The sequence below is a fragment of the Equus quagga genome, chromosome 7, assembly GCF_021613505.1.
Source record: "Equus quagga isolate Etosha38 chromosome 7, UCLA_HA_Equagga_1.0, whole genome shotgun sequence".
Lineage (NCBI taxonomy): Eukaryota > Metazoa > Chordata > Mammalia > Perissodactyla > Equidae > Equus > Equus quagga.
This window is the reverse complement of record NC_060273.1, coordinates 130250584-130268810: the sequence shown is the minus strand read 5'-3', so window position 1 is coordinate 130268810 and position 18227 is coordinate 130250584. Positions and strand designations below refer to the sequence as shown.

The 18227-nt window shown below is 45.4% G+C and overlaps 1 protein-coding gene and 1 long non-coding RNA gene across 3 annotated transcripts in view; one reads left to right on the top strand and one right to left on the bottom strand.

Annotated features, from left to right (window-relative positions):
- Window positions 1-18227, top strand: part of IQGAP2 (IQ motif containing GTPase activating protein 2) — a 267686-nt gene that overhangs the window by 15246 nt on the left and 234213 nt on the right. The window lies entirely within an intron of this gene.
- LOC124241882 (uncharacterized) lies at window positions 16841-17799 on the bottom strand. Its single transcript, XR_006889347.1, has 3 exons — window positions 17748-17799; window positions 17259-17340; window positions 16841-17161 (listed from the first exon to the last, which is right to left on the bottom strand). It is a non-coding gene; the product is annotated as an uncharacterized LOC124241882 (long non-coding RNA).

Sequence of the window (18227 nt, the reverse complement as noted above, 5' to 3'; positions counted from 1 at the left end):
TCCTGGGTTTTTTTGCTTTGGCCGATAGAAAGCACAGAACCAAATTTGGGGCCTATCTACGGAATTTGTGAAGGGCTTATGCACTGTTTTCAATGTATTTACATCCTTCTGCCTCATCGTTCTTGTCTACTTTTATTTTCCCTTACCTGATTTCTTTATAGTTATAATTTTTTCCCTAAGATGTCTCTCTTTGTTAACCTACTCAAATAGTTAAATAGTTTTGGGAAGGACGTGAGATATAAGTAAAGTGTTCATTCGACCAGTGAGCGCTTTGGGCAGGTCTCTGCCCTGGGAGAGTTGACCTGGTTGGGGAGGTGGCACAGGGTCTCAGAGCCTTGGCTCTGTCCTCGCTACAGTCAGCTGTGGCTTCCTCTCCTGCAGAATGCAGTAATGCAGCATGGTCCCTATCCGGTGGCGTCATAAGGACAAAAGGCCAAAGCGAGTGTGAAGCTCCTGGCGCCATGCTCGTGTGAAGAGCGTGCTCAGTGGCTGGAGAAGCAAGTCCTCCGCCCAGAGGAGCGGTGTGAGCTGAGGCCCAGAGTCGAGAGTGCATGCCTGCAGGACTGACGAGAGGAAGGAGAGCGGAGCAGATGGACCGGTCTGGACTGCCACAAGGCAGGCAGGGCTTCTTAGATGCTGGCGAGGCACCGCTGGTTGCACCTTTGCTGCTCCCTCCTCCTCGGTGTTCCTTCTCACCCGCACTGACCCCAGGCCCATGCCTGCCTTGCCTTGTCTCCCCCTGCATCTGCCTGATCCTCCTGGAGCCTGTGCCAAGTCGGGAGCCTGCCCTCTACCGATTCCAGCAGAACTGAAGGAGAGGTGTGAAACTCCTAACGCTGGTGACCAAGACTGTTTTGGGAGATGGATTCTTCATTAAAATTTTATTGCTTTCATTTTCTTTTTCTTCTCCCTTCTCTTTATTTACTACCTTCTGTTATCCATAAACTTTTGAAGTCAGAATAGGAGGCAGCTGTTAATGTTGCCATTGGGGAACCACAGATGCAACTTAAAATAAACTGATGGGTTTCTAATGGTGAGAAATGCTTATATAATAAAGTGAAAAGGGAGAATATGGTGTGGGAAGTTAGAACTTAAATCGAGTGGGGAAAAGACCAGAAGGAGACTCACCAAATTGTTAACAGTTGTTTTGGATAAAACTCTTTCCTGCCCTGTCGTGTTCATTTTTCCTAGAGAGACCTGTGACCATATTAAAAATGGGAGAAAAAACCCAAACCCACCCACACTGATTTTCATGTTACGCCTTCTGATTGTGAGAGAGGAGGTTCTTCCCCATCTGGCCTTGGGTGACTTGGGCTAATGGAGTCCCGGGTAGCAGTTGTTGGTGTGATAAGATAAATTGCTAGTGAAGCATCTTGCTGGCCTTGCTCATCTGCCTTTTCTCTGAGCCTGTGAGCTCCGTGAAACCACTGAGGCCTCCTGGGTCTGTGCGTGTGTGCCACACGGAAATAGGAGCTTCTCGTGGATGCTGGTGCTGGAAGTTGGAGGATGGACTGAATTTGAATTGGAGATTTTTGTGTGACTAGCTTCGTGGGTCAGGTTGAGAGCAGGTTTTCCCATGGGCTCTGCCAGTAGCCTCTGTCGACACCCTCCAGTCACAAGATTAGAGTGCGTGTGCTCGGTTCTGGGTTTCCCTTCCTCAGCGTCCCGTCGTTTTCGGTGAGCAGAATTTCGGTCAGCTGGCCCATCACCAGCCAGGGCCAAATTAGACATAATTGCACATGAGCTTAACTTTCAGGTCCATGGCTGACTGTGCTCTGCAGAAGCATGCCAGGCCGGGAGCTTTGTTCTGCCTGGGAACAGCATGCCCCAGCAGAAAGGTTACAGGATGATTCACTGTCCAAACCGAGACACCTTTGTGGGGGGAGGGGCTTCTGTGAATTATGCCAGGACAACGGTGTCAGGGGGCCGTTTCTGGGCAGACAGGGACAAATTCTCTCCCTGCCCGTTAGGATGGTCTTTCTCTGTTCTGTGAAATGAGCTTCGCTTTCCTAGACAGAGTCTTTACAGCAACCTTTGGAGGAGAGGGGAAGCCAAAACTGTTGGAGAGGATGCTGGGGCATTCGAGAAAAGGGGAAGCAGGGCGCCTTTTCACAAAGGTTGAGCTAAAAATAGAGCTCCACCATTCAACAGTTGCTTGGGCGCTTCAGATGCTGGGGATGGTGTCATTGTTCCTTTCCCTGCATTCCTGAGAGTCTGCTCCCTCTCCTCTGTGTATAAAGGAAGCCGTCCCTGCTGAGTCTGCGGGCATGCAGACCCTTTAATACGCCGCCACGCCACCGAGGGAGCTGCACGGAGGATCCCTGCGGCCCCCTCCAGCTCTCTCAGCCCAGGATTTCATAATAGGCACCCCAAGGCCTGCGCCGCATGGGTAATGAGGAGGCACAAGCAATGCCTTCCTGCTGAAAGGACAGGGCCACAGCTCCTCTGTCCCTGGCTGTCACTCACTCAATGGCAGGCTCTTCTCTGAGCCAAGGGTGGAAAATCTTTGAGCAGGGGGAGTGCAGCCTCTTGCTGGAGGGGGGTTTCTTGGTGGGCTGAGCCGTAGGTGGTGGGGGCCCTGAGAGGGAAGGGAGAATACCACTGTTATTCTGTAGGTCAGGTTTTCTCAACCTCACTGCTTCTGGCATCTTTGACTAGACAGTTCTTGGTTCTGGGGGGCTGTTCTGTGCATCATAGGATGTTTAGGGTGTTCTGGCATGTAGGATGCCAGTAGTATCCTCCCTCATTCGTGACAACACAAAATGTCTCCAGACATTGCCAAAGGTCCTGCCCGGATTGAGAATCACTGCTATAAGTGAAGAAACTAAATTGTTTTCTGGATATTTCTTTGGTGTTGCTGTGTTTTGTTCTGGCCAGACTCCCACCTTAAGCCTTTATAATACCATTTACTGGACCAATTAGTGTCTGGGGCGGTGGGTGGTGATTTAGAATGAAAGGGCCTCCCTTTTGTGCTCTCTGGTTTGGCTCTGAAATAGAGTGAGCTGAGCTCTCCCAGCTCCCCTTTCAAGAGTGTGTGAATAATGAGGTCCTTCTCCCGGGAATGGGAGTATGCTTTTCCCCATCAGTTAAAACTATTCTTGTAAAATTTCTGCCATGACTAGTGTAACAGTTTCATACTGACCAAAGCATTACGTTTTCAGCGAGGATTCTCTAGCACAGCGCTTCCTGCACTTCACTGTGCACGCGCATCGTCTGAGGATCTGGTTAGACTGCCGACTGGGCTGCAGCAGGGCTGGGCTGGGCCTGCGATCCACACGTCTGACAAGCTCCTGGTGATGCCTGTGCTGCTGGACCGGGGACCACACTTTGAGTACTGAGGCTCTAGTAAGATCCAGCTCTTGAGAGCTGGATAAAAAGTGGCAACTGTGTCCAGGAGGAGGATGGAACGCTCTGAGTGGGGGCAGCATAAGGCTCTTGGCAATTTGTTGTGTGAGGGGGCTGCCCACAGACCATTCTGAGTCTGGGACGTGATCGCCTGAGCCCGGCTGTAGCTTTGCAGGCTGTCAGGGAGCAGCGGGCCAGCGATTACAGCCACTTACCTGACACTGTGAGGAGGAAGGTAACAGGACAGCCTGGGACAGATGGCTGCACCCCCTGAACGGGCACTGAAGGGGCAAGCCAGCTCTAGAGAGGCCGCAGATTGGACTGTTTTAGACTGTGAGCTGTTTGCTGCCTCCCTGGGTTTGATTTGAGCAGACAGAGTCACACAGGATAACCTGTCCCTTGGAATGGCTTTGGCATAATTTCCTAGTTGCTCAGCTCTGAAGGGATGACAGGCACCTGCTCTCCTCATGCTGGACACTCCCCTGCGCTCTGGGCAGCATGAAGAGCAGTCCTTGCTGCCCTTCGTACCCTGCAGCCTTTGCTTCTGCACGTCTGCTGGTACCAGGGAAGGGAGTGGGAGTGGGAGGTGGTATTGGGTGCTGTGGGAAGTGAGTAAAATGTTCCCAACTGGTGATGAAAAGGAAGATATGGAGCCCAGGCCACCCACCGTTGTGCACTGGGGGTCGGATTGGGATGCAAGTACCATCATCCCTCCGTATCTATGGGGGGTTGGTTCCAGGACCCCCCGTGGATGTTAAAATCCGTGGATGCTCAAGTGCGTTATATGAAATGGTGCAGCGTTTGCATAACCTAGGCACATCCTCTTGTATACTTTAAATCATCTCTAGATTACTTACAATACCTAATATAATGTAAATGCTGTGTAAATATTTGTTATACTGTATTGTTTAGGGAATAATGACAAAAACCAAATCTGTACATGTTCGGTACAGATGCATCCCGTGGGCCTTTCCATCCGGGGAGGGTTGAATCCGTGGATGTGGAACCTGCGGACATGGAGGGCCGACCGTACAGCAGTGTCTTTACACTGTTTATTAAAGCAACTTATTTAAAAAAAAAAAAAGATTGTAGAAGTAATAATTTGTCATCCTAGCAAAAACCCCTGAAATATAAATAAAAATTTAAAATAATCTTTAATCTCATTATCCAGATATAATCATTGTGAGCATTTAAGCATATCTCTTTCGAGTTTTTATTCTCTTTTGTATCTGTTTTTAATTTTCCTCTCTGTCTATGTTAAAATTGGTTAACATTCCTATCACCCTGATGAAGGTGTTAAAGTAAATTTGTACTGTTCATGACTTTTCAAAATTAGCAGAGTGCCCATCTTTGAAGGTCTTGGTGGGAAAATGAAAATAAGTGAGAGCTTACACTCTCCATTCAGAAGCCCAGAGGTCCTGACTAAATCCTAACCCAAGTTCACAGGGGATTTGCATTTGAATATCTTTGCTCCAGCTGCATGAGAAGGACACACACACACACACACGCACGCACACACATGCACACACGCATGACTATTTTGTTTGTGTAGGGCTTTAGCACATTTTTTAGCTCTCTCACAGCATCCCTCTAGGAAGAGAAAGTAGAGAACTCTAGTTTATAGGTGAGGACAGGAGAGTTACAATGGTTTAAAGACTGGTTGAGATCCTAGTCCAGACCTCGAAGTCTTTGGACTTGTCTTTAGAGCAAGAAGTAATAGAAGTGATAAGATTTGGGATAAGAGAAATGTTACCTGCCTCAGTTAGGCAGGCAGACCTGTATACACTGATTCTCTTAGATCGTGCCCCAAAACTTTGTGGAATAAAACCACCACCATCTTATTGTGCTAACAGCTTCTCTGGGTCGGGAAGTCAGGCAGGGTACAGTGGGAATGGCTTGTTTCTGCTCCACTTCTGGACCAATTACTGAGCTGGAAAGACTCAAACTTCTAGGGAGCTGGAATCATCTGGAAACTTCTTCATTCATATGCCCAGTATGTGGGCTGGGATGGCTTGAAGGCTGGACTCACCTGGGGCTGGTCACCAGGGCACCTTCAGGGAGACTTCCCATGTGGCTGGGGCTTCTCTCTGCAGACAGCTGGCTTCCGAGAGACCAAGAGGAAACTGCGTGGACTGTTGTCACTAGCTACAGAAGTCAGATGACATCACTTCTGCAGCTCTCTGTTGGTCCAAGCCATTGTGAGTCTGCCCAGATTCCTGAGGATGGGACTTAGACCCCATCTCTTAATAAAAGAAATCAAAGAATTTGTAACCACTTAAAAAAAAAAAAAAGGCACATAAACTAGTCCACACTACACTGCATATTGATTCAATAGAAAATCAACTTGAGTAGAAGTCAGCAAAGCTGTATCAAGAATGATTTCATTGTAAATAGGGAACTATAAGATAAGCTGTGGATATCATAAAGAATTAATGAAAATAATTGAGGCGAGTAGAAAAATTGAAGTTAATCTAAGTGCCTGGCAATTGGGGAATGGTTTAAATAAATCATGAAATATGTATATTGGGAATACTATGCAGCCTTCAAAAAGAATGACACAGCTCTGCATGTACTGACATGGGAATATGTCCATCTATTTAGTGAAAATATTTATAGAAAAACATGTATCCAATGATCCATTACTGTTTTAGTGTAACATATACATATATATGTAGAAATTTAAGAAACAGTCTGAAAGGAATTGCACCAAACTGTTAAAGGGGGTTTCTGATAGGGTTGAGGGCAGGGTGGGTGTGAGTTATGACGAACTCACTTACTTTTACTCTGTGTAGTTCCATGCTGTTTAAATTTTTTAATGAATTAAGTGTTCCTATGTTGCTCTTACAATATGCGTTGCTCTGTGAGATTTTAACTTTTAAAGTATGTTGAAGTTAACTTGGTAAGCATCTAGAAGTCGGAGGGAATGGCTTTCTTCCTGGCGCTGTCGCACCTTGCCCCCGTCTAGTTTATTATGTGAGCAGCTGCACTTTGGGTGGTATTAGCACAAGCTGGCACTGGTCTGCTTAACGTGCACTGTGGTTGCCAGAGAGATTTAAGAAAACTGGTCTTGTTGTTGATTTGTTTTGCTTTTTCTTCTCTATTTCACTGAGAAGTCTCCTTTGCCGTGGTATCACGGTCCCTGAAATGCATGGTGATCCCAAGTGACCTTTGTGTGATGGCTTTAGAAGAAGTTAAGAAGGGACATACTCATATTGGGTTGAAACGTTTAAGCTTTTATTATCTCCCAAATGGAATTTACTTATTCGTATAATCAAATTGGGGAAATTCAGTAGCATTAGAAAAGATCTATGGCTTTAATCAGATTCAAATCGGTCTTTTTCTGAGTTAATGTTCTGGGGTGGGGTTTATTTGGAGCATCACACACCCCTCAAACTAATAGAAAAGGGTGGAAGCAAGGTTGGAGGTCCGGATCTGTGTTTGAAAGTTACAAGCCCTCTACTTATTTCCTGTGTTGTATAGCAACGCAGTCATACCTCATTTTTCAAATAATGATATTATTTCAAAATAGTATCCTAATGAAAGCTAGGAAGAGCAACTTGCCCTGTGCCCATGACTCTGCTGTGCCCTGACCTGGCTGTGAATTAGGCGGGTACTTCCTGTCCTGTGGCATTTACGATTGAGCGGGAGTGAGTATGAGTGCATGAGCTCACAACCGCTTTGTGAGACCCTGGGCTGCGAGCTCTCTGGTTGCCCCTTCCGATCTGCTGTGCCCTGTGCCTGGGAGGCAGGCTGTTATGGATAGCCTGTGGGCCCCTTGGCCCTCTGGCTGTGGGAAGATAAGTCGGTATTTCTTTTCCTTGCTCCCTCCTTCCCCAGGCTGTGGGTTGGAGATGGTGCTGGTTTCCTCTGTTGAAAGTCACAGCTCCTATCAGGTGGCCCTCTCCTGTTGTCGCAGCTGAATTCTTGCTGCAAGCACTCCCTCCTCTTGTTCCTTCAGACCCAGGGGAGGTGATGGCTCTCTGCTATTGCTAGCTCCCGGGTACCCTACAATCCTTGCTAGTGTCCCTTAATTTGTTCATGCCTTTGTAAATGCAGGCATACCTTATTTTATTGCACTTTGCTTTATTGCACTTCATAGATAGTGCGTTTTTTACGAGACCGTCCACCAGCAAAAAGATTATGACTTGAAGCCTCAGATGATGGTTACCATTTTTTAGCAATAAAGTATTTGTAAATTAAGGTATGTACATTGTTTTAGACATGATGCCATCACACACTTAAGAGACCATGGTATAGTGTAAACATACCTTTTATATGCACTGGGGAACCAACGGTGTCGTGTGACTTGCTTTGTGGCTGTATTTGCTTTCTTGTGGTGGTCTGGAACCTGACCCGCAGTATCTGTAGTGCTTTCATTAAACTTGTTTTAACTATGCTGTTTGAGTACCATTTCTTTCCTGCCTGTACTCTGACTAATTCGGTAATATCCCATTTTACAAATGAGGAAGTTGAGGCTTAGAGATCAGTGACTATCAGAACTGGAATTAGAATTCAGGCTATTTTATGTCACATTTGCCTCAAGTGACTAGGAGGTTCTCATTGTCATCTCAAATTGAGGAGAAACCGGAGGGAAAAGTTTCTCGTCAAATGTAACTATGAAGTATGAGGCTAAACAAACTAGCTCTTATACATTTAAAGAAGCAACATCCTTCGAATCACCTTCTGTAGTTCAGAGTTTTCGTCTTTCTTTTGGAATTGCTGTCAGAATCATTTTATCAGCCAAGAAGGAAAAAAATAAAATCTTCAATTTGCCACCTTATTTTCTAGGCTTGGCTCAAGTTGACTACCGGTTTGTGAACATCTGATCCATCTTTGAGGAGCAAGTTTTAGGATATTTAGAAGAAATACATAGTTGAGTTGGACATTCCAAAAGAGGCCTCTAAAAATGTGCTCAGTAATGGCGGTCAAGTTGGAATGAACATAGAGCTGCTCAGGTGGCTTCAGGTGGCTATTTTGAATCATAGAATATTTATTTCTGTGTGCGATCTCTTGACTTATGAATACCAGAACTTAATCATGTTACCTGAGTCTGATCTCAGTGCATCCTGACTCTGTTCATTTCCTTGACCTGCAGAGGAACTCTGGGCTAACTAGGATGACAGTGCTTGAGGATACGCTGCTGTTATTGCCTTGTAACCGGAGCTGTCTTTGAGGCAACATAGCCTGATGGGTAAGAGCTGGGTCCTTGAGCCCAACTGCCTTGGTGCTAATCTGGGCTCCACAAAGGACCACTCTGTGCCTCGGTCTCCTCATTTGATAAATGGAAATAATAGCATCTGCCTCACAGATTCTGTGAGCATTAATTATCTGTGTAAAGGACTGAGGAGAATGCACAGTTGTAAGTGCTAAGTAGTGGGGAGCAGGTGTTTGATCGCTGGGATCATCACCATTGTCTTCATAGTCTGGGCTCCAACTGATGCCCCCTCCCTCTGTTTAGTCACATTCCTCTGTGGGTCTTATCTATCACATTTCAGTAAACTCTTCTGTATTCATTCCAGGCAAAAATAATTAACCTTCTAAATTACTCACTTTTGAAGAGGTTGTGTCTAAGTCATGCAATATGAGAAGCAGCGGCACAGGAGGAAGAAAGGATTAAGAGCCTGGTGGGAAGCGAGGTACCACTCTAATAATGCTGTTTCTTACAAAGCCAGTACCTAGGGTCCTGTGGGTCTCAGGTACACATTTGGGCTGGTTGCTACTTCTGGGTCTGTTGTTAACTAGCCAGGTACCCTTTGCCATTCAGTCCTGACTTTTGTGGCTCTGAGCCTTCAGCTTACAAAGCATTGTTAATACCTGTTACTTCCCTGCTTCCTGGTTAACTTGGTGGACTGAACTGGTGCAGACGAGCATCATGTAAAAGATATCAAAAGAAGGCAAGTGTGAGAAATCCCCATGTGCCATAAATACAGAGGGTGTTCAAAGCCTGAATGTTGAGTAGGATGGCACCTGTGGCATGAAGTTTGAGCCTTTGGGGAGTAGGGAGATGGTACCTAGCTCTCCCTGCATTAACTCCAGGAATCAGGAAGAGCTGCTCTGCCCACAAAATGGAAAGTAGAAAAACCCTACCCACTGCCTAAGGAATGGCCATGGGAAGAAAGAAAGGAACTGGCAAGAAATGGGGACCCAAAGCCTGCATCATAGATAAGGTGGTTGATTCTTCTCTGTGTCATCTGAGCCCCTCCAGCTGAGACATTATCACAAAGGTGTCAAAAGCTGGTGGAGAAGGTCAAGGGAGCTGTAAAGAAGGATTGGGCTATTAGGCCTTGGTTGATAATAAATCTACTCTCTCTCTCTCAGATTTTCTGTGGATGTTGTAATTCTCTTCTTCCCACCCTTCCGATTAAAATAGAAACCTATGGCATGATTTATTATAAGAAGTCTTTCTTAACTTCCAGTAGTCTGATCTCATTTCCTTGAGTGAAAATGTTATCACAGTAAAACTGGGTTATAATGTTTGCAGTCTTTGTCATAAGGTAGATCTGTGGATTGACTCAACCACTGAATAGCTGGAGGAACGAATAGGTAAGCTGTGTGCCTGCTGTGTGTGTGGTGGAGAGGGCAAGGAACAGGAGTTCTTGCTCGCACAAAGTAAGCTGACCGCCTGGCACAGGCGTAGAACCCGGGGCGGGAGGAGGACACACCTGGCCGCTCGTGCTCCCTTCACTTGGGATGAAGAGTTTCAACGCTGAGTGTGTGTCAACATCTCTCCTCGCCTGAGTCGCACTTCCTTCCTTTTTCTCCTAAATTTAAAATGATCTAACAATATGATGCCAGAAATAAAGACCCCATTCATTCTGCTGGAATCTGAGGAGACATGCAATGGAAGCTTCAATAAACCAGGTCCTGGTTGAAATTTTTTTCCGGAAGGGGTTATACAATAGGAGTGCCACAATTTATAGGGAGAAAACATATACAAGTTAATAATTTCCAGAGTTTTAAATCATCTCATTGTAGAACCTCATTTCAGTATCTTAGTTATCTGATGCATAAAATGGATGGAAGCAAAGGTGATGGTAGATGTACGAACTTGAAAGTTGAACTTCGTCCCAGTGTATATATAGATGAGGGCACAGAGCCGTCTGGAAGAGCATGGGTTCTAGAACCCACACCCTGAACCTGGCCTACCCGGCACTAGGGCTTGGGCATGTCCCCGGTTCTCTGAGCCGCGTTTCTGTCCTCTGTAAATTAGGGCTCTCTGTCTGGCGGGGCTGTTGGGAAGGTTAGTAATTACCTGTCAGGTTGTCAGCACAAAGCCTGGTAAATTACCAAATGGTAGCTGCCATGGGACAGGGCATTTGGTGTCTGAAATACACCCAGGGTTTTGTCACAGACTAGGTGCTCAACTGCAGACTTCATGGCTGAAATTTTAGCACATCTGTTGGGCAAACTTTAGACTAGTTTTATGAGATACTTGTATAAGATTTTAGTCCTTTCTCGACACTTTTTTTTTCTGTTTCCAGGTCACTTTGGTGCATTTTCCCTTTATATGTTGATTTTTCAAATACAAGGTGTGGGATTGAATATAACATCCACAAACTGATGTAAATAAGCAAATGAGGAGAAAGGAGGCGCTTTCTTACAGTAGACGATCTTAAATAATAGAAGGAATAATGGAGTTAAAAAGTCCTCAATAGGGACCAGCCCTGTGGCCGAGTGGTTAAGTTCGCGTGCTCCGCTTTGGCCGCCCAGGGTTTCTCTGGTTCAGATCCTGGGCATGGACCTACATGCCACTCATCAAGCCATGCTGAGGCAGTGTCCCACATAGCAGAGCCAGAAGGACCAGCAACTAGAATATACAACTATGCACTGGGGGGCTTTGGGAAGAACAAGAAGAAAAAACGATTGGCAACAGTTAGCTCAGGTGCCAATCTTTAAAAAAAAAAAAAAACAAGTCCTCAATAGATGCTAATATTGGAGGAGAAAGTTTTATGAGAAGGGTATTTACATAGTCTCAAAGTGTCTCCCCACAAATTACCTGCTTATTACAAAGGAAAAAATAATTAATATAGAGTGGAGAAACCTGGCACACGTCACCTTAACCTAATGATTACAGTTGACGTCATCCATATTGAGACAAACCAACATCTCTGCCCCCTGATTTGAGTCTGTGAAAAGCACACAACTTGAGTTTTGTGTTGGGTGGTAAGTGCAAAAAGTGTGTAGCCTGAATCAACTCATGAGCAAGCATCAGTCAAATCTAAACAGTTGGACAGTTTACAAAACTAATGGTCTGTAATCCTCAAAAACATCAGATCAACGAAGACAAAGGCTGATAATAGTTGGAGGTGAAAGGAGGCTAGAGAGACACACAGCCAAGTGTGTGGGATGAAAAGAAAGCTGTTAGGGACATTCCTGGGGCCAGCGGTGCGACTTGAAGATGGACTGTGGATTGGATAACAGTGTTGTATCAATATTGTTTCCTGATTGGGATAATTGTACTGAGGTCATATCGTGGAATGCCCTTGTTCTTAAGAAAGACATACAAAATAAAATATACTGAAAAAAAGGTAGAGAAATTGGAGCCCTAGGCTAGAGGGGTTCACATTTGTCATGTCCCTAGCTCTCTGGTCTGCTTTACTCTTTTTTTTGAGGGGAGGGGAGAAGATTAGCCCTGAGCTAATATCCGCCTCTCATCCTCCTCTTTTTGCTGAGGAAGACTGGCCCTGAGTTTCTATTCTCTTCCTCTATTTTATTTGTGGGACGCCTGCCACAGCATGGCTTGATAAGCAATGTGTAGATCCTTGCCTGGGATCTGAACCAGTGAACTCCAGGCCGCCGAAGCGGAGCGTGCGAACTTAATTGCTATGTGACCAGGCTGGCCCCATGGTCTGCTTTACTGTTGTCCCAGTGTGACCTGGGGAGAGGTGTGCAGAATGCTGACAATAGGGGAAAGGCATTTTCTTTGAGCAGAGGTGAAATAGTATGTATATTGTGAATGTCTTGTTACCTTTGGATAGATGAGTAACAACATGCAAAGAACTGGTGAGAACTCTGGAGCAACGTTTGAGACCTGGATGTGATCGTTATTGGCCTGTCTGTCAAGTATTTTATTTAGATCTTTATTTTTAACAACCTCCAAGTGGATGGAATTATGAGAACAGCTTTTTAACTTGTTGAATGTATTTTTCTATACGTTGACCTAATAATCTTAAGCCATTAATACTGTTAAAGAGGACATAGATTTAAAAGTATTCCCATTTGGCAGATGAGGATGTAAGACCCAGAGAGGATAAGTAAGTGAGCTGCTCGAGCTGGTGCCTCCCAGACTTGGAGCCTTCGTCTCATGGCCTCTGGGGATTAGGTTCTTTCATGGACCATCAGTTCTGTGTACTTTTTGGAAATTTAAGAAAACAAAAATAGGAGAAGGTAAACATATCTTCTCTGGTATAATTTAGCAGTAGTTCTTGTCTTGAAAAGAGAATAAGACCAGAGAGATGCCGTTTCTAATTTGAAACTCTTTGGTTCTATGAAATTGGTTAAAAAGGCTAAATTTGATCCACGATCTATCTCTTTGGTGAGCCCTCTGGATATTCCTAAACTCATCACTGTGCGGCTGGAGCAGGCTGACATCGTTAGGACCCTCCCAACGGTGTGTGAGCAGCAGGAGCTGTTATTTTGTTTGTACGTGCATTGTTTGGCCAGTCCCCCAGGCCCGGCTGTCTCCCTTGCTGAGCAGCAGCAGCAGCATAGAGCAGTTGAGGTGGTGGAGCGGGCATGCCAGCTTGTGCGTCTTGCCTCTGCCACCTGCCGCCTGTGGACTCTGGGCAAGGATAATAACGAAGAGGACAATAGTAATAGAACCTACCTCATAGGGTGGCTGTGAAGATTAAATGAGTTATTATTTGCAAAGAAGTTAGAACAGTGTCTGGCATATAGAAAGTACTATATAAGAATTTTTCTTAATTGTGGTAAAATATACATTTTAACCATTTTTAAATATACAGTTCAGTGGCATTAAGTACATTCACGTTATTGTGCAATCGACACCACCATCCATCTCCAGAACTTTTTCATCTTCCAAACTGGCACTCGGTACCCATTGAATACTGACACCCCATCCCCCTCCCCACAGCCTGGCAACTACTATTCTACTTTCTGTCTCTGAATTTGAGTAGTCTAAGTGCCTCGTGTAAGTGGACCATACTGTATTCATGACTGGCTTATTTCACTTAGCATGTTGTCCTCGTAATGTCCATGTTAAAGCACGTGTCAGAATTTCCTTCCTTGTTAAGACTGAGTACTATTCCATTGTATGTATGTATGTATGTACCACATTTCGTTTATCTGTTTCTGTCAATGGACCCTTGGGTTGCTTCCACCTTTTGGGTATTGTGAATAATGCTTTTATGAACATCTGCGTACAAATATTTGTTCAAGTCCTGCTTTCACTTCTTTTGGGCATATACCTGGAAGTGAAATTGTTGGATCATATGGCAATTCTGTGTTTAATTTTTTCAGGAATCACCGTGCTGTTTTCCATAAGGGTTGCACCATTTTACGTTTCTACCAGCAATGCACACAGGATCAAATTTCTCCACATTCTCACCAACAGTTGTTATTTTCTGTTTTTTTATATAAGCATTTTTATACATAAAAGTACTTTATTTAGCAACCAATAGTCTAATAATCAGTGTCTAAATTGTTGCCTTAGTCTTTTTTTTTGCTGAGGAAGATTCACCCTGAGCTAACATCTATGCCAGTCTTCCTCTGTTTTGTATGTGGGTTGCCACCACAGCATGGCCACCGATGAGTGGTGTAGGTCCATGCCCAGGAACCAAACCCAGGCCGCTGAAGCAGAGCATTCCGAACTTAACCACTAGGCCACGGGGCCAGTCCATGCCTTAGTCTTTTTAAAGAGATGAATAAAACATTTTGACTGAAGCTGATTTGAGAAATCTTCTGGTTAATCAGATACTGGTTACAATGTTTGCCAGCCAAACATGTACCAGAAACCTAGTCTGTGTTTCCAGCCTCCCCTTTGCTCCCCCCTTGCCCCATCTAGTATTCCCATTACACTCTGGTTTTAAGGAGAAAGCCAATTTCTAAGAAATAAGCTCATGCCAAGAACTTATTTAGAACCAAAGAACTTTGGGATCTATGTACTGGACCATGTAGAGAATAGGTTTGCTCAGTGTTATCTGCCAAATGGGAGTAAACCTACCTTCCAAGAGTATTGTACAACTCAAATGGAGAACAGACTTGGAGTGTCCAGCATAAAACCACCCTGCCCCTAAAGACAGATGGAATGAGAATGTTCTGGTTCCTCTTTGACCCGAGTATTTTCCTCTCAATGCGCTGCCCTACTTTGTAAACACTCTTGACGGGTGCTGTGGGCACCGGTGCGTGAAGAGGGTCCCGTCCATTCCCAGTTCCAGAGAGCCTTGTGGATCCCAGTAATGGGTGGTGATACGGGGCCTAGACAGACCCTCAAGGGCTGCTGGAATCAGTGGGTCAAGTGCCTAAAATGAGATGCTTCCTGGGAATGACACTTCCCAAAGCTGCCTGAACGTGTACAGCCAAGTGTGAGCCAAGCTGGCGTTGGTGCCCATTACAGAGGAAGCTGTTTTCGCTGTCTGAGCCCTTCGTGCTGTTTACCTGGGCACTGGTGGTGTGCGGGCCGTGCAGCCCACAGGGTCCACGTGGTACATCTCCTTGGGTGCCAATTTTACCAGGTTTGGAGGTGGCAACTCCTTGTATTTTAAGTACTGAACTGCAGATCAGGTGTGGAGTAGAATGCAAAATGGATGATTTTTTTTTTTAAGGATGAGACTGAAATCAGACATTTCTTGCTTATTTCAGCTTTGAGCTGTGCCCTTAGATACTTCACCCCTAGTTCTTTCCACGTGTTTACTCTCTTCTGCATTTAGGATTATTTTTCTATGGGAAAGCTCATTGACGCACAGTTTGGGAAGCCTGGGTGGGTGTGGAGGTTGCAAGGGGGCTGGGTGAGGCTGGTTTGCATCTCCTGGAGGCAGTGTACCAGTTAAGAGTCGGACTGGGGCAAGACCTGCTCTCCAGGGGTCAGCTGCGATCTGGGACGAGTGATTGAGCTGTCCCAAGTCTGTCTCCACCTCTGTAAAATGGGAAGAACACCAGTGTCGTAGGATTGTTGTGAGTAAGTGGTAATCCCAGGGCTGGAAAAAGCTGTGTGGTGAAGGTACTCGGGGGCAGGGGCTGGCTGTGGCCGTGGAGTGTGGGCGTGAAGGAGACATGGAAGCCTCAGCAGTCCCTCTCCTGACTTGTTCGTGTAGCAAGGCTCCTACCTGCTATAAGCCACAGCCTTCTTTCTTTTCTTTCTGGACCACTTCTCTCTGCCCTTCATCTCTCTCTAGATGACTCTTATTCATCCCAACATGATATCAAGAGGGAAGAAAGCCTGGGATAGGGGAGGGTTTGGAGTTGCCTAAGACCATTCCAGAAGAATCCACCAGAGAGTGCAGAAACCCATTTGGTGTGCTGCTCAAGGCTCTCCAAGTGGAGACATCAGGATGGAAGCGGATAGAGCCCTAGGAGAGAGACCAGGGAACCAGGGGTTGTGAAGAGCAGATCTAGGGCTGTTGTCTTTGATCTCCACCCCTGCCTCCCATGGAGGCAGCCCAGAACATGTTCCGTGGGAAAGCAAATCCCTGTTGACTCTGAATATTGGTGACCTGGCAAAATAAGGAACCTGGTTTGAGTATTAGGAGTAATTACAGTAATTTATGTCAGTGACTTAACAACTGATGCCCAATTCCTTTGTGTGGTTCTACTACAATTATGAGTGTTACCAGATGTGCTGGCTGAACTTGGTTGAAAGAGCTCTTGGCAATAGGTGAACTCTGCCCAGTGCCTTGATGCTAAGCTACCATCTGGTCTTCTCAGTGTCGTCAACAGTCTGTCCCCCTTTCAACTGCACCACTTAGAAAGAGCTCCGAATGTCCTGGCCAGTCTCCCAGTCCTCTCCTCGGGAAGTTCAGAGACTTTTGGAAGAGTGGGGAGGAGCGGCCCCACTTGGGTCTGTTTCCGTAAAATGGAGTCTTTGAAAGCCGAGGAAGGGGGCAGGAGATGAGGATGAAGGAGCCTGTGGAAGCGCGAGTGCCATCGCCCCATTCTACTTGCCTTCTCTTCTCTCGGTGTGCCCCCTCCTTCAAAGCTGACTTCATACTCTCTGAATCTAGGAACCTGGCTCTCGTTAATCCCCCCTCTAGTAATCTTCTCTCTCCCCCTTGGCTTTGCTGGTCTTTGTCCTATAAGTAGTTTGCCCTTTTTCCAAAGGGCCTAACTTTTCTCCACTGTTGTGTGTTTTCTGTTAGACTGTGAACTAACAGGGGCACAGAGGCCTTCCTCTCACCCCTGCCATCCCTTCTCCTTACCTCTGACTTCCCTGACGTGCACTGTAGCTATTTAGCCATTAGTTAGAGACTTTGCTGCTCAGCAAAAGAAAAACCTTCTGTTGTTGTTGTATTTATTGGTTTTAATTATAGGACCCTTGGAAGGCGTTTTAGGACTCTGCATCTCCATAATTCTCTGCCAGCATTTGCCCCTAGTGGACCAATAATGAGAATAAATTTCCACCCTCACTTGGCTTCACAATCATAGACACTTCTGCTGCACAAATGCTAGCAGGGCCCCCATGGCTGGGGTAGAAACGATGACCTAATTCTGAAATTGTATTCAGCTACTCTAGGGAACTGGTGGCTGATAGGCAGTCGGGTTGTATCCTCTGATCTGCAGTAGACATGGGGTGCAAGGGGATTTGCATCCAGTCCCCGGCCGAGGAAGAAACGCTTGAGGGAGATCAGTAACTAATCTAAATCTGAAGCAGAAAAACAGGAATTATACTTAAGGTAGTTGCTGCCCTGGCTGTTGTGTACAGTTGAGTTTGGGACTAAAAAATCATAATATGTGAAAACCTTGGTGTCTTTCATTGTGTTTACAGGAACGTCTGCTCTTCTAAACTTCGGTCCTTGGACTTTCTGTGAGCAGTGGTACTGCCTGTTAGAACAAAAAACACACGACAAGCCAAAACCAGAATGTTTTCAGCTTTGTTGCCCAAATGGGGTAAATTCTTTCCCACAAGAGAGCCATTCCCAGGGCGTTTTATACACTTTCTGAGTAGTTTACAAAATCGTGGTTTGTGTACATTCTCTACAGCCTGCAAACTCGGTGTTGGCCTCCCCACTCTTGCCAACTCAACCCTCTTCCCACATCAGCCATTCCATTTCCTCCTACTGCTCCCTGTATTGTTGGCCTAAGAGAATAAAAATATGTTTGCTGTAATATAATAGGATACCTCCAAAAGTTCAGCAAAAGCTAAACAAAAGCCAAGAAATTAAAGTTGGTTTAAAGATTAAACCATCTTTGTAATCCTCTAGCTCTGGGACCTTGAGCAAAGCACTTACCCATTTTCGTTTCAGTCAAGTGGAGGTGGTAATACTCGTCCCTCCCTCTGACGGGCTGTTACAGTCCTGTGAGGTAATTTACGTAGCAGCGCTTTATAAATGTATGTGACTGCCGTGAACCTGAGGAGCCTGACGTATTTGGTTAGTGTCCTGCTGCTTGATTTGCTGTCACATGCAGTGTTTTGTAATTTCTCACAAGTCCAGTCTCCCACAAACCCTAAATGTGCAAACTGATGCTAATTTTCTTGTCCTACTGAAAACCAGAGAAGCTTCTTGCTCACGAGAATGAGCCTAAACTGCTTTAGTCCAAAATCAAGTTGAAATGATTCTTGATCCATGACTGTATTGTCACCATATTTCCATTTGCATAGCATGATCCATTTCAGAGCTGAGTTTTTGGCACGTTTTAAAAATTGACTGTCCTGAATCATGTGTTAATTCCCGCTCACTAACAAATAGCATATGCCTGCATTAATAGTA